The 16,156-nt window shown below is 54.3% G+C and overlaps 1 pseudogene; it reads left to right on the top strand.

The window, feature by feature from the left end:
• Nucleotides 1-5,711: 5,711 nt before the first annotated feature.
• On the top strand, nucleotides 5,712-14,561 carry LOC144277363 (C-type lectin domain family 2 member D-like; annotated as a pseudogene).
• The last annotated feature ends 1,595 nt before the right edge of the window (nucleotides 14,562-16,156 follow it).

The raw sequence follows: 16,156 nt of genomic DNA, 5'->3' as shown, positions 1-16,156 counted from the left end.
TTAGAACTGCATGGTCTCTACCCTGAAGCTGGTATGATCCAGTTTCACATGTGTCACCAGGAAAGGGATGAACAAAATACCTGAAAGGAGGATAGGTGTGTTACTGCCTCAGTTTCCATAGATACAGGTTTTTTAGGTCTACTTCTGAGTCCTCAGCTTGCCTAATCCCTATGGTATATCACAGCCCCAGTGCATGAAATGCAGCCACCTCTGGGTTGGGGCAGCTGGCAATAGCCATGCAGCAAGGTTGCCCAGGGATTGCTTGCCAAGTACTGAAATATAACTGCCTCTGGGGTTGGGTGCAGCAGCTGGTTGACAGCCATATAGTAACAATGCGCAGCAATCGCTCATCCAGTGCCGAAATGCAGCCATCTCTGGGGTGGGACTCATCAAATGTTTAAATGTATATCAACATTTTTGCAAACATTTTTAGCTGCATTTTTTCACTTAGAACAAACTCAGGTTTTGGGTTAAAGGGGGTGGAGGCATGGAAGAGAGTATGCAGTGAACAAAAGATTGATTTTAAAAGTGTCGGAACAATATTGTGAAACCAGGAAATTCCTATAGTCTTGACAATCTTTCACGAAAAACCCTTGCATTCCAAAAATAGTCCCTTTTCTACAGACAATCCTTCCTTTGGAAAAGATTTCCAACCGTGTCTAGAAATCGCTCCCAGGTCAGTGTCTCTCTGAGTGTGGGGTGCACTCATTTGCCCTCCCCTTCCCCTGGGGATGTGTATGAAGCACTCGTTAGAGGGGTACAGAAGAGGTATAAATAAAGAGGATTAGGTCTTTAGGAATACACATGTGGAGGGTGTGGGGGGACAGAGATATGACTGATTGTATTGTCCTGAAGCAGTGCACAGCTTCCAAAGATTTGGTGAATGCTTCTCTGGGGGAAGCAGTGAAACTGACGACACTGCAGAGTGCTGTCAGTTGCACAAGGATAAAATGGAGAAATGTTGTGTGTGTTTAACCTCTTTCAATCAGTGGGCTCTTAAAGGTTGCAAATAATGTCTAGCTCAACCAGAAGTTAGGGGCTTGAGGTAGGAGTCTCCCAGGCATGGTCTTCACTGCAAAAGTGTGTTTACATGAAGATAGCTAACTTGATGTACAATCCTAGTGGAGACAAGGCACCGGTAGCTTTAACCTCTGTGTCACTTGTCCAGGTAAATTCCAGGCTGAGCGTATAGCATTCCTGGACTAGCTACATCAAAGTAAAAGACACCTCTCCCTCACCTCTACTAGTAGTTTACATTGAGTTCGCCAGCTGAATGTAAACACATACTTTTTGAGATGGGAGGTTGATTTTTTTGTTTTTGTTTTGCTGCTTTTTGGTGGTGGTGGGGGGAGGGCACTGAAGCCATAATAGTGGCATTCTCTAGCCTGTGTTATTTGTATTACTGTAGCACATAGAAGCCCCAGTCATGGATCAGGACCCGATTGTGCTAGGTGCTGTACAAAATAGTACAAAAGACAGTCCCTGCCCCAAAGAGTTGACAATCTAAGTATAAGACAAGAGAGAGATGGAGACAGACAGACAGACAGGGGAGTGGAAGGAAATAATGAGACTGTATTAGTCGGTATGATAGGCAGTGGTCTCAGCACCCCAGGAGACAGGCTGTTGAATTTTTGGTAGACCTCAGGGCAAAGAAGAGCTTTGATTTGGGAATTGGAGATGGATAATGAGGTAGGTTTGCAAATGTTTAAGGGGCTCTCCTCCCGAGCATGAAGGGCATGTGGCAGAAAGCACGAATGGGGTTGTCTGAAAATTTAACAAGTGGGTGTTGCTGGCAGCATGGACCGATTGGAGGTGGGAGTCAACCCCTTGGTAGAGTGAATGAGAGATGTCAGGCTGGGAGAGGACAGTACGGGAAGGGCCTTGAAAGCGAAGACAAGCAGCTTCTGTTTGATGCAATAGAGAAGGGGGAGCCAGTGGAGGGATGCAAAGAGGGGTGACATGGTGAAAGCAGTGGACTAGGAGAATGATCTTCGCAGCTTGCAGCAATATTCTGAATGGATCTGAGCTGGGCAAGAGGGAGAAGAGAAGCATGTGGCGGTAACTGAGATGTGATGTGATCAGAGCCTCGATGGGAATTTTAGCTGTGTGGATGGAGAGGAAAGGCTGTATCTTAGAGATGTTATGCAGGAAAACTCCACAAGACTTAAGCACAGCCCTGGATGTGAGGACCTAGAGCAGAGGTGGGCAAAGAACGGCCCGCGGGCCACATCCAGCCTGCGGGACTGTCCTGCCCGGCCCCTGAGCTCCCGGCAGGGGAGGCTAGCCCCCGGTCCCTCCCCTGCTGTCCCCCCGCCCCTGCAGCCTCACCTCACTGTGCCGCCGGCGCTCTGGCCCGCTGCTGCTACCGGGCGGTGGGGCTGCGAGCTCCTGCTGCTCTGAGCAGCGTGGTAAGGGGTGGGGGGGGGTTGGATAAGGGGCAGTCGGGGGACAGGGGGCAGTTGGATGGGGTGGAGGTTCTTGGGGGGGGCGGTCAGGGGATGGGGAACAGGGGGGGTTGGATAGGTGTGGGATTCCTGGGGGGGAGGCTGTCAGGGAGCAGGGGTGTGGATAGGGGTCGGGGCACTCAGGGGACAGGGGTTGGTTAGGGGTTGGGGTCCCAGAGGGGGCGGTTAGGGATGGGGGTCAGTCAGGGGGTGGGAAGTGGGAGGGGGCGGATAGGGGGTGGGGGCCAGGCTACTTGGGGAGTCACAGCCTTCCCTACCCAGCCCCCCATGCTGTTTTGCAACCCCGATGTGGCCCTTGGGCCAAAAAGTTTGCCCACCCCTGACCTAGAGAGGTGTGAGTGGAAGATGACAGGTTATGGGCCTGAGTGACAGGCAGGATGCTGGCGTTGTCCACAGCGATGGAGAAAGGAGGCAATAGAGAGGGCTTGGACAGGAGGGGAGAGACAGAGAGCTCTGCTTTAGCCATGTTGGGCTTGAGCTGACACCTAGGTAGGCACAAGGAGATGTCCCAGAGACAGGCTGAGGTGTTCATTTGGCCAGCAGGAGATGGGGCTGGTGCAGAGAGGCAAATGGGTGAGTTGTTAGCATCCAGAGGGGAGTTGAATTTGTGTTTACAGAGGAGACAACTCAGAGAGGAGGGGCAGAGGGAGAAGAGAACAGAAGAGGGAGGCTGGCCATAAACCATGTCACATTTACTGGTGTTTTTTTTTTTTTTTTTTCAAGACCTCCCCCCTCCTTGTAACACATTGTTACACCGAAACAAACCATTAAGGACCCTCCCCGCCCTGTGTGTTTATATACTATTTGGTCAGCCCCAGGGGACCAAGGACAGAGCCTGTGGAAGGGCCCCGGAGATGGAAGGAGGGGGAAGCAGCGATCAGAGGGTCGGGGGAGCAGGGGAGGGCAGAGGGAGGACAAGGTTTCAGGAGGAGGGCGGGCAGGACAGGAAGGGCTAGGACTGAGCCCCGATCAGAGCTTTGCCCGGGGCCAGGTGGGACGCCGCTCGGGCACCAGGCCAGCCCGGGAGAGAGGGGGAAGGTTTGTGGGGAGCGGAGTGGCCGGGAGTCCAGTGGTTAAATGGAGCCGGGGCTGAGGGCGGGGATCAGCCGCTGTTGTGACACCCAGGCACTGACGTTTCCGCTGTTCAGACCCAGGTGGAAACGAAGCTGGTGCAGTGGTCACAGGGAAGCCGGTTGCTCTTCGGCCGCTCTGTGGCTGCGAACTCACCCGGCGCGATCCGGCTGCGAGCCCGCCTAGCTGGTGGGACCTCAGCTCTTTCCCCCGGCTGCGGTGCCGGGCGCTGTTCCCGCGGGTGAGACGCTCCGGGTCCCAGGGGTCCCTGCCCCGGCCGCGGGTGGGTGGGTGCTGCTGGCTGCTCGGCGGTGGCTCGCTCGCTGCGCGGCAGGATTTGCAGGCTGGTTCCAGCCACAGCCGGGCTGGGGCGAGGGGAGACTGCGGGCCCGAATGCGGGGGGGGGGGGGAGGCTCGGGGGGGAGCCCGGAGGGGGAGGGGCTGGGGACCGAATGGGCAGGGGGAGGGCTCGGGACCGGAGGGCTGGGGCTCGGGGCTGGGGCCCGAATGCGGGGCGGGGCTCAGGCAGGGGGGAGGGCAGCGCGGCGGCGGGGCCAGGTTTGTGGCCGAAGGGCAGGGATTCTGGGCAAAAGGGGGGTGATTCGGGGGGCGGGCCCCGGGCCAAAGGGTGCGGGGGGGAGGTTCACATGTGTCACCAGTCAAGGGATGAATAAAATACCTAAAAGGAGGATAGGTGCCTCAGTTTGCATAGATACAGTTTTGGAGGTGGGAGTCAACACCTTGGGATGGTGAATGAGAGATGTCCAGTTGGGAGAGGAGAGTACGGGAAGAGCCTTGAAAGCGAAGACAAGCAGTTTGTGTTGGATGCAATAGAGAAGGGGGAGCCGGGTTAAATGGAGGCGGGACTGAGGGCGGGGACTAGCCCTTGTTGTGATGAAACTTGGGAACCGAAGTCTCAGCTGTTCTCTTAGGTCGGCTCTGTTTGGCTGCAAACTTAGCGGGTAACGGGGTTGAGCCTGGCTGGTGGGACCTCAGCTCCTTCCCCCTGCTTCGGCGCCGGGCGCTCTTCCCGTGGAGTGAGACGCTCCCGGTACCCGGGCCGGTGGGTGCTGCTGCCTGCTCGGCGGTGGCTCGCTCACCGCGCGGCGGGGTTTGCGGGCTGGTTCCAGCCACAGCCGGGCTGGGGCGAGGGGGGACCGTGGGCCTGAAAGGGGAGCGGGTGGGCCGGGGACCCGGAGGGGGAGGGGCTGGGGACCGAATGGGGTGGGGCCGGAGGCCCAGAGGGGGAAGGGACCGAATGGGAAGGGCTCGGGGCCAGAGCCCGAATGGGGAGCGGGGCTCAGGGCTGGGGACCGGAGAGGGAGGGGCCGGGGACTGGAGGGGGAGGGGCTGGGGCCCGAATGGGTGGTGGGGCTCGGGCTCGGGGCTGGGGACCGCATGGGGGGCGGGGCTCCGAATGGGGGCCGAGCTCGGGTGGGGGCTAGGGACCAAATCGAGGCGGGGCTTCGAATGGGGGGCGGGGCTCGGGCGGTGCCTGGGGACCGCATGGGGAGGGCAGCGCTGCGGCTGGTCCTTGGCCGAAGGGCGGGGATTCTGTGCCAAAGGGGGGCGATTTGGGGGGCGGGCCCTGGGCCGAAGGGCTGGGAGGGGTCGGGAGAGCCCCCCCCAGAAGGGAAAGGAGGGGCTGGGCAGAGGAGCACAGGACACTGGTTCAAGTCCTGTCCTTCAAGGAGGGGGCTGGGCCAGGTACAGGGCTGTTTTGAGCCCCATCCCCACCCCTTCTGATATCCAACTCACACTTACTTCCAGGAGGATTGTGTGTGTGAGGAGGGTCTTCTCCCCCACCCCCCAGCTGAGTGCCTGTCACGGGTGAGTGGGGCCTGTAGCAGATCAGGTCTCTGAGGCCCTGGGGGGTGGAGGGGCCGATGGGAGTGAAGGGGTTTTAATCATCATGGCACCGCCTCTGGCAGGGGGTTGGGCTGCTGGGCAGGGAACGAGAAACCACAAATCGCCTCCCCCACCCCTGACCTGTCCTGCTTGGTCCGTCTTGGTTTCAGATCGGCTGGAGAGCCTGGAGCAGGGACGGGGAGCCAGGGCCAGGACCTGTGCCTCGGCTTTGCTGCTGCCAAATCGGACTCACTCAGACCGAGAGGAGCCGACCCCAGCCCAGCACCTGCTGCAGCTTCTGTGGCCTGAGTGTCGCTGAGAGAGACAATGGGGCCAGCAGCTAGGGCTGCTGAGAGCGAAGAGCCGCTGCAGGAGTTGTGTGTTAATGGCAATGGACACCGGTAGACTGGAGAGAACCCAGGTAATGGGGCATCTCTGCCTGGGAGCAGGCTGGAGAGAGACACTGAGACTGCCCGGGGTGCTGGAAGGGGGCATGGCCCTCCCACTTTTTGTCACTGGCCCTGCCCCTCCCCATTCTCTTCCCCCTGAGGTCCCCCCCACCCCGCCTCTGGCTGGCAGCTGGAGTCCAGGAAGTTGCAGGGAGCCGTGGATGACCCTCCACTTGCCTGGGGTGGGGGGCCAAGAGCAGCCCCTGGTCCGTATCCCTCCCCCAGTCTCCCTTCCCAGAGCATGTGGAGGGTCTGTAGTTCCCCACAGCTGCGTCTTACCATGGCCCGGCTGCTGCTCTGAGGCCCTGCTACCCAGCCAGAGCCGGATCTTGGTAACAGCCCCAGGGCAGCTCTGGGGAGCCATGGACCCTCCATCTGCCCTTGGGGGTGGGGAGTGTCTGCCTGACCCTCCGGGCTCCTCTCCCAGAGCGTCTGAGGGAAGGAGCAATCGACAGAACGGTGCATGTTCCAGGGCAGCTCCAGCCCTGGTGCTGTCAGTGAGACGTGTCCTCCCAGCCCTGCCTGACGGGTCTTTCTGTTTCAGACCCTCCTTGGAACTGCCAGAAAAGTCCAACCTGTGGAGTTGTGGTTGCACTGATCATAGAATCATAGAATCAAAGAATATCAGGGTTGGAAGGGACCCCTGAAGGTCATCTAGTCCAACCCCCTGCTCGAAGCAGGACCAATTCCCAGTTAAATCATCCCAGCCAGGGCTTTGTCAAGCCTGACCTTAAAAACCTCTAAGGAAGGAGATTCTACCACCTCCCTAGGTAACCCATTCCAGTGTTTCACCACCCTCTTAGTGAAAAAGTTTTTCCTAATATCCAATCTAAACCTCCCCCACTGCAACTTGAGACCATTACTCCTCGTTCTGTCATCTGCTACCATTGAGAACAGTCTAGAGCCATCCTCTTTGGAACCCCCTTTCAGGTAGTTGAAAGCAGCTATCAAATCCCCCCTCATTCTTCTCTTCTGCAGGCTAAACAATCCCAGCTCCCCCAGCCTCTCCTCATAAGTCATGTGTTCTAGACCCCTAATCATTTTTGTTGCCCTTCGCTGGACTCTCTCCAATTTATCCACATCCTTCTTGTAGTGTGGGGCCCAAAACTGGACACAGTACTCCAGATGAGGCCTCACCAATGTCGAATAGAGGGGAATGATCACGTCCCTCGATCTGCTCGCTACGCCCCTACTTATACATCCCAAAATGCCATTGGCCTTCTTGGCAACAAGGGCACACTATTGACTCATATCCAGCTTCTCGTCCACTGTCACCCCTAGGTCCTTTTCCGCAGAACTGCTGCCTAGCCATTCGGTCCCTAGTCTGTAGCGGTGCATTGGATTCTTCCATCCTAAGTGCAGGACCCTGCACTTATCCTTATTGAACCTCATCAGATTTCTTTTGGCCCAATCCTCCAATTTCTTTAGGTCCTTCTGTATCCTATCCCTCCCCTCCAGCGTATCTACCACTCCTCCCAGTTTAGTATCATCCGCAAATTTGCTGAGAGTGCAATCCACACCATCCTCCAGATCATTTATGAAGATATTGAACAAAACCGGCCCCAGGACCGACCCTTGGGGCACTCCACTTGATACCGGCTGCCAACTAGACATGGAGCCATTGATCACTACCCGCTGAGCCCGACAATCTAGCCAGCTTTCTACCCACCTTATAGTGCATTCATCCAGCCCATACTTCCTTAACTTGCTGACAAGAATACTGTGGGAGACCGTGTCAAAAGCTTTGCTAAAGTCAAGAAACAATACACCCACTGCTTTCCCTTCATCCACAGAACCAGTAATCTCATCATAAAAGGCAATTAGATTAGTCAGGCATGACCTTCCCTTGGTGAATCCATGCTGGCTGTTCCTGATCACTTTCCTCTCATGCAAGTGCATCAGGATTGATTCTTTGAGGACCTGCTCCATGATTTTTCCAGGGACTGAGGTGAGGCTGACTGGCCTGTAGTTCCCAGGATCCTCCTTCTTCCCTTTTTTAAAGATTGGCACTACATTAGCCTTTTTCCAGTCATCCGGGACTTCCCCGGTTCGCCACGAGTTTTCAAAGATAATGGCCAATGGCTCTGCAATCACAGCCGCCAATTCCTTCAGCACTCTCGGATGCAACTCGTCCGGCCCCATGGACTTGTGCACGTCCAGCTTTTCTAAATAGTCCTTAACCACCTCTATCTCCACAGAGGGCTGGCCATCTCTTCCCCATTTTGTGATGCCCAGCGCAGCAGTCTGGGAGCTGACCTTGTTAGTGAAAACAGAGGCAAAAAAAGCATTGAGTACATTAGCTTTTTCCACATCCTTTGTCACTAGGTTGCCTCCCTCATTCAGTAAGGGGCCCACACTTTCCTTGGCTTTCTTTTTGTTGCCAACATACCTGAAAAAACCCTTCTTTTTACTCTTGACATCTCTCGCTAGCTGCAGCTCCAGGTGCGATTTGGCCCTCCTGATTTCATTCCTACATGCCCGAGCAATATTTTTATACTCTTCCCTGGTCATATGTCCAACCTTCCACTTCTTGTAAGCTTCTTTTTTATGTTTAAGATCCGCTAGGATTTCACCGTTAAGCCAAGCTGGTCGCCTGCCATATTTACTATTCTTTCGACTCATTGGGATGGTTTGTCCTTGTAACCTCAACAGGGATTCCTTGAAATACAGCCAGCTCTCCTGGACTCCTTTCCCCTTCAAGTTAGTCCCCCAGGGGATCCTGGCCATCCATTCCCTGAGGGAGTCGAAGTCTGCTTTCCTGAAGTCCAGGGTCCGTATCCTGCTGCTTACCTTTCTTCCCTGCGTCAGGATCCTGAACTCAACCAACTCATGGTCACTGCCTCCCAGATTTCCATCCACTTTTGCTTCCCCCACTAATTGTTGTATTGTCTGCTTTGATCGCTGCCATCATTGCTCTGGCGGGTGAGTTCCCAGCTTCCGCCCTGCTCCCTTCCCCTCCATCTACAATCTCCGTGCATCCCATTCCCCGTGACCTACCACAGTCCCTCTCTCCTCCCGGCCTGTCTGGCTTCTGTCCCTGGGACAGAGGATTCCTGGGGGATGTTCCTCCACGACCCTCCTCCTGCTCCCTCCCAGACCCCTGCACCTGGGCACTCTCTGTGTTGGGACGATCTGACTGAAATTAGCCCCCCAGCCCATCTCTGAGCACTTTGGGTCCAAGTCACCTTTGCCACATGCTGTGAAGCAGTCCCTGTCCAGGGTGTCCAATGGGACAGGGTGCAGCGCAACCCTGAGCCCTTTGCCTTCCCTGTGTTGCTCTGAGGTTACCAGCCTGGCCTTCCTGGATCTTCAGGTCACGCCTGTGGCCGGGCGGCAGGTGCTGCCGTGTTATTGAAAGGATCCGTAGAGCTCAATCTAGACCCCTCCACCAGCGCAGTCTGGAAACCCCCCAATCGCTGAACGTGGCCATGAAGGCTCCCGTAGCACCATTCACTCCCCTCGGATGCACAGACGGCGTGTGCTCGTGCAGAGGGCGTCTGTTTGCGGTGAACATGAACCCTGCTGTATCCCCCCGTCGTCTGGGGCAGGGGGTGCTGGAGACTGTCGGGGGTGGGATTTCTCTATTGCCCTGGGATCTGGTCACTAGGCCCCAGGAGGGTTTAGCAGCTGGCAGAGGGGATTGAATCCAGGTCTGTCTGCATTAGGAATCCTCTGTGCCGATGTCATGACATCCGTGCAGTTGAATTGGGGCAAACCGCTAAAGGAGACGCACCGCACTGGTGCACAAAGCAGCTTGCCTTGGTGCAGTTCGCTGCAGGAAGTTACCAGAGCGAGCCGCACTGCTCCAGCGCATCTCCAGGAGGTGTTTGCCCTGATGTCACTGCGTCACTGTGATTATACCGGTGCAGATTGCTCGGATACAGATGGGCCCTGAATCCCAGCTCCCTGCTGTAATGGCAGGCTGTTGCAATGGGCAGCATTGACTCTCGCTGTGTAAGGTGGGAATCTGTGAGCTTCGGGTTGGTTACACACCTGCAGGTGCAGGGAGCTCTGCAGAACATGTGTCATCTGACCGGGAGATGGATGGTGGAGACAGCCTATGCCATCAACTGTTAGTCACTGACTTCTCTGCTCAGTTCAGTAGGGGACGGATGTGGGCTACCGTGCACTGGACAGTTAAATCTACAGGGTCAGACATGCCTTGTGCGTGAGGCGAACACATGCTCGTTTTCTGATCTCCGCTGCCACGTTTCCTAACTCTTCCCGACTCAGAGTGTCTGTTCCACGCTGAGCGCCAGCCACATGGGAAGGCTTGAAAACCAGCTACCGAGTTACTGTGGTGCAAAGAAAAGTGATGTGCTCAAAAATGTCTGGAGGGGTTTGAGTCCGACTCCTCTCAACTAGACAGGCCTTTCAAATCCTATTTGGTGTCACTTATGGGTGAGCCCCCTGCTGCTCTTTCATGACTCTGAAAGGGTTACACTGCCGTGAGGGCTTCCAGAAAGTGCCTTTCTTGCTGCTGTGTTTGGGGAAAGAAAAGTCTGCAGGTAGGAGGTGAATAAAGTTACATCATTCCTGGCCCACAGTGCAACAGGTCACTTCCCGTGGCTGTGGTTTCTGGCACCCCCTTGTGGCTTTCATGTCCCTGAGTGAAAGTTCCCACGTTCTTCTCAGTTATTCACCTGCTGTTTGTTGCGAGGTTGAAGGTCCAGCTGTTGATCTTGTGCCTGGGGTGAAATGCTCTGAGCTGTGTCAGTCCCTCCCAGGCTGGGAGTGTCCCTGGAATCCTTCTTGCCAGGCAAATTTACTGTGACAAACGCCTCCGTCCCCCTGCGTCTGATTGCCCTGGACCAGCCCCAGCTGGGGATCCCAGTAGGCTTGGCAAGCCGGTCAATTGACTGCCTGTTTGGCCGCAATCAAATGCTCCAGCAAGAGCCCTGGGGGTAGGAGGCAGCCTGCCTTTCGGATTGCACCTTGGAGCCTCACTGGTGTTTTTCAGAACTTGGTTTTAGTGTTTTGCCTTTTTTTTCTGAGTTAAAATAACTCAATGAAGTACAGGAGTACTTGTGGCACCTTAGAGACTAACCAATTTATTTGAGCATGAGCTTTCGTGAGGTACAGCTCACTTCATTGGATTCATACCGTGGAATATGCATCCGATGAAGTGAGGTGTAGCTCACGAAAGCTCATGCTCAAATAAATTGGTTAGTCTCTAAGGTGCCACAAGTACTCCTTTTCTTTTGGCGAATACAGACTAACACGGCTGTTACTCTGAAACCTGTCAATGAAGTACATTTTTTAAAAAAAAATAGGTAGATCCGTATCTATCTAAAGCTAAACCTACTGGAGACAATGACGTCTTGCTCTTTTTAGTTACTGTTCTGATAAATTTAGTATTTTAAAATATCTGACCACTATCTGACACATTTGACTGGTCAATTGACCAATTTTTGTACCAGTCAAATGCCCAATTCTAGGTGCAACTCTTACCCTCCGTGTCACTGTCTAATTCTCAGTGCTGGCATCTCAGCTTTCATCAGCTGATCTGTGCCCCCCTGCTGGACCCTTGTGCCCAGACAGCTGGGTCGGATACCGAGGGAAATGCTACTATTTCTCCGAGAGGGAAGGGAGCTGGACCGACAGCCAGAGCCGCTGCTCTGCCCCGGGTGCCTCCCTGGCTGGGATCGACAGTGAGCAGGAAATGGTGAGAGACTCTCGAATTGCCAGACACTGGCCTTGGCTCAGCGGCAGCTGCTGCAGTAGGACCTGGGCTCTGCCCCTGCAGGGTGAGGAGCAGCTCTGACCCCTCCCGTGCTGGGAGGCCGGAGTGAATGAACTTCCAGGATCTGAATCCCAGCCCTGGCTGGGCCCAGGGCCCTACTGTCAGTGTGTGATCATAGGGATTGCCCATTCTCCGCTCCCCCTCCCCAAATAGGGAGACAGCTTCTGCCTAGGGCAGGGCTGGCTCAGGCATCTCCTGGCCTGCTGGCTGCTGGAGTGGGACCGAGAACCCAGCCAGTGCTCCTGTTGTGGGGATGGGAAAGGAGCAGCCAGCTGAGGAGGCGGGGGAGGAGGGGATCCTCTCACATTGACCCCTCCCACTTCAGCTTGACTCGCTCCCTCCTCCTGCCTTGCTGTGGTGAGCGGGGGCTGATCTGTGAGAAGAGACGTCTCTGCAGAGAGCTCAGACCCAGCAGCTGCCCCCAGCCCAGGGGGACTTGGGGTGCGGGTGACTGGGAGCACCGGGGTGGGGCTGCTCTGTGCAGGGGGAGGGTTAATACTGCCTGGGTGATCTTGTACTTTGCAAAAGGGAGGGGAAACCCCCCCCGCCGAAAATAAACTGAGCACCCTTCAATATGGGGGGAGGGATAGCTCAGTGGTTTGAGCACTGGCCTGCTAAACCCAGGGTTGTGAGTTCAATTCTTGAGGGGGCCATTTAGGGATATGGGGCAAAAATCTGTTGGATGATTTAAATGGGGATGGGGGTGGGACTAGAAGATCTCCTGAGGTCCCTTCCAACCCTGATACTCTATGAATATGCGACTGGGATTCTCTGCAGCACAGAGCCCTAGGGGGTGGGGGTGGGGGTGGGGAAGCACTGGAGCTGGGGCTGATACCTGCTGTCCCTCAGCTTTCTTTAAGGCGTTCCTGCTGCGCCATAAGGATTTTCGTGACCACTGGATCGGCCTCCAGAGGGAGCAGGGTCAGCCCTGGAAATGGACCAACGACAGCGAATTCAACCACCTGTGAGTCTCTCTCGCCCCTTTGTACTAATTCCCTGGGCTTGGGGATTCTGGTGTCTGAGCTGTTTGAGCTCAGGTAGATCCACCATTCAGTGCTAGTGAAACAACCAGACACGACCCTGGTCCGTTCGCGTCCTGCGTGTATCGGAGAGCGATGGGAGCCGGCGTGTCCCTGAACTCTCGGCTCCTCCCCGCAGCATGGAGCTGGGCCAGAGACAGAGCCCGCCATAGCCAGAGGTGCCCTCGCAGCCTGCTGGGATTTCAGCTGGGACACTCGCTGTTCTCCCCCAGCCCTCTTCAGCAAGGTCCCTGGGGTGTCTGACCTCCCCTGCGGAAAGGAGGCAGCACGAAGCTCAGGTTAACAGTGGCTGCTAGAGAGGGCAGCATGTCGAGCAGTGCATGGCAAGCGCAGGTCCCGCTGGGGATTTCAGCCGGCAGGTTTGAGTGACTTGGCTGGTGAGGCCTCTGAATCCGCAGCAAGGCACCGATGTTAAAGGAGCCTGCGGTTCACAGGTGCTGGATGCCTGGGGCTCCCACTGGAACGGGGTACAGTAGTGATGGCTGCCCAGCCAACACCCCGCGATGGGTTTCAGTGGGCTCCAAGTGTGATCACAAAATCTTGAGCCCGGAGCAGGGTTTGAACCCCGGAATTCAGCACTAGAAGCATGAGCCTCTGCCATAGGAGCGAAAGAATCCACTTCTTTAACTGAAATCCCCCCCAATTGATAAAACTCTTATGCAGGCCAGCCATTAGAGGGGGATGGAGACCCTCCACTTCCCTGGTCTGGGTTACTTCAGTACTTTGAAAACTCAGGCTGTTATGGCGCTGGGTCAGGGCTCCCCAATGGACAGTCCCCATTCTGCTGTATTGGACCCAACCTTTGGATCCCACCTGCTTCCAGCCTCACTGGGTCTGAATAGCCTCCAGACCCTGTCCCGAGTTTGGGCCTCTATGGCCCTCTCCTGGGGTACAGACTCCCTGTCTGGTTCCCTCCTTAGGAGGTGGGACCCTGCAGATCATCTGCTGTAGGACCCAGAACCAGGTCTGAACCCTCCCAAACCTCCCGAGAGGCATGTTGTCCCTAGAGCTCCACCCTCCACTCCAGATGAACTCTGGGAGGGTCACGGGAGGATTACAAACAAGGCACACATGCTTTCACAAAGGAACTTCTTCAACACTCTCTTTTCCCCCATCCCCAATGGAAAGCTCAAGAGTTATAGATCAATTGAAAAGGAAACCCCTGAATGCAATTTCCTCTTTCAGTGTCATCTTGGTTCTGCTCCGTGTGTTTCAAGGAAGTGAGATCCCTCCTGCCCCCCGCTTTTCCTGCTTGGTCATCTGGTTTTGGTGATGGTCTGCCCCTCTTGTTAGAGGACCGGTCCCTTTTGACAATCAGTCTAACAAATTCTCTCCGTCCTGCTGGGGACTTTCCATTCTCCAGCACCCCTGTGGGCTGCTCAGCCTAGAGGGTCACGAACAGTCAGCGGTTCTGCAAAGCCCCCGCTGTCCTGAGCTCTGCTCCTGAGGGGCTGGGAGAGTAGCTGCTCCACACTCAGGCCTGCACTGTGGAGAACGGCTCCCCTGGCTGGGACTGGTGTGAAATGCCCGGCCTCTGCCTGACTGCAGCTCCCTGGCTTCTGTGTTGCAGGTTTCAGATAAGAGGAGGAGGTGACTGCGCGTATCTTAACAACGAGAAAGGGGTCAGGAGCTCACCGTGCTACATGGAAAGACGGTGGATCTGTAGCAAACCTGAGGTGTATGTGATGGGAAAAGAGACTGCACTGGAAGGGGGCTCGAAATGAGATTCCTAGAAGTGACACTGATCCAACTCACACCTACTTGAACGAGCCAAGTCCCCATTCGTCAGCCTGGCCAGGATCTCAAAATCAGGCAGCGGGGCCCTCAAGCATTAAGTGTGTCTCGTTTAAACTGTGGATTCTTCGTATGTGCCTTCTGCTCTTGAACCTTTAAACTCAGGGTCACATTGTCAAGCTTTTCTCTGCAGCTGAGAGGGAGTGATCTCATGAGAAGGAGTCTCAGCCATACGCTGGGGAAATGAGAGAAGGGAAGGCCTTGTTCGTTTAGACTCCAGAACAGTATTTCTCAAATGCAGCCACCAGCTGATTGTTTTGCAGCCACAAGAGCCTCCAAAGTGCCCCAAGAATCGCTGAGATGTTAAGTATTAAAGGTGCCTTCTAAATGCCATAAATCCTAATGCGCGCTCCCTTTTAAATAGTACCATGCCAGCAGAGCTGAGCTACATCGGTGTGGTTTTCTTTGAAGTCGCAAAGTGTATTCTTTGGCTAAGAACATAAGACTGGGTCAGAGCAAAGGTCCATCCAGCCCAGTATCCTGTCTGCCGACAGCGGCCAATACCAGGTGCCCCAGAGGGAGTGAACCTAACAAGCAATGATCAAGTGATCTCTCTCCTGCCATCCATCTTCACCCTCTGACAAACAGAGGCTAGGGACACCATTCCTTACCCATCCTGGCTAATGGCCATTCATGGACTTAACTTCCATGAGTTTATCCAGTTCTCTTTTAAACCCTGTTATAGTCCTAGCCTTCACAACCTCCTCAGGCAAGGAGTTCCACAGGTTGGCTGTGCGCTGTGTAAAGAAGAACTTCCTTTTATTTGTTTTAAACCTGGTGCCCATTAATTTCATTTGGTGGCCCCTAGTTCTTGTGTTATGGGAACAAGTAAATAGCTTTTCCTTAGTCACGTTCTCAGCACCACTCATGATTTTATAGACCTCTAATCACTGTTTACATCTCATGTTACTGTAGCTCTGTAAGTGGCTATGGGCCATCTCACTGTGTGATGTTTGGGTAGGTTGTGATTGTTCATGGGGGGGGGAGGTGAAAGTTAAAAATGTAACTGGGTATCAGAAAGTATTTCAAATAATCTAGTGCCAGAAAATGACCTTGAATGTGACAGCAGGTGGCTCCTCTGGGACCTTCTGCTAAGAAAAGCAAAACAGAGAAAGAAAAAGGAACACTTCAGCACCAGGGGGAAAGGCAGTTTCCTGTGTTTCTGAAGCCACCCGATTCCATTTCTGAGCAAGTTGCAGGGTGAGAGAGAAATTCATCAAATTGAAACGTATGTCGTGCTACGTCCCTACAGCACTCGTGCAAGGGAAGTTGAACCAAATTACCATGGTGAGCTTCAGAGGCGCAAGCTGTTAAATGATGCAAAAACCAAGCTGAAAAGACAACAGCAATGGCTCAGATTTTGTTATTGCTATTATCATTATTATTACTGGGCTAGGTTGATTGGGTTTTTTTGTCTGTGAAAGAAATTTTGGACATATTGGCAGATACATTCTTTCATTATTAGTCACTATTCTTTCTATTATGTAAAGCATTTTTAAATTTAGTTCAGAATTGTTGTACAGCCCTCCACCTTTGACCAAAAAAGCAAAAGAACAACAAAAAAGACAATACTGTGCAAAGCACTGGGTTGTTCTGTGTTTAGGTCCAGTAAAGATAGGACACAACTGTACCTTATATTTATTATTGAGTCTGCAAAAAATCCCTATGTAAATATGCACAATTAATTTATTTGTTTGTTTTTCCTACAGTTAGTTAAGTATTGTCAGAGCCGCATGCTGAGGCTGC

Source organism: Eretmochelys imbricata, chromosome 19 (genome assembly GCF_965152235.1).
Source record: "Eretmochelys imbricata isolate rEreImb1 chromosome 19, rEreImb1.hap1, whole genome shotgun sequence".
Lineage (NCBI taxonomy): Eukaryota > Metazoa > Chordata > Testudines > Cheloniidae > Eretmochelys > Eretmochelys imbricata.
The sequence above is the reverse complement of the archived record's forward strand: the minus strand, read 5'-3'. Positions and strand labels throughout refer to the sequence as shown.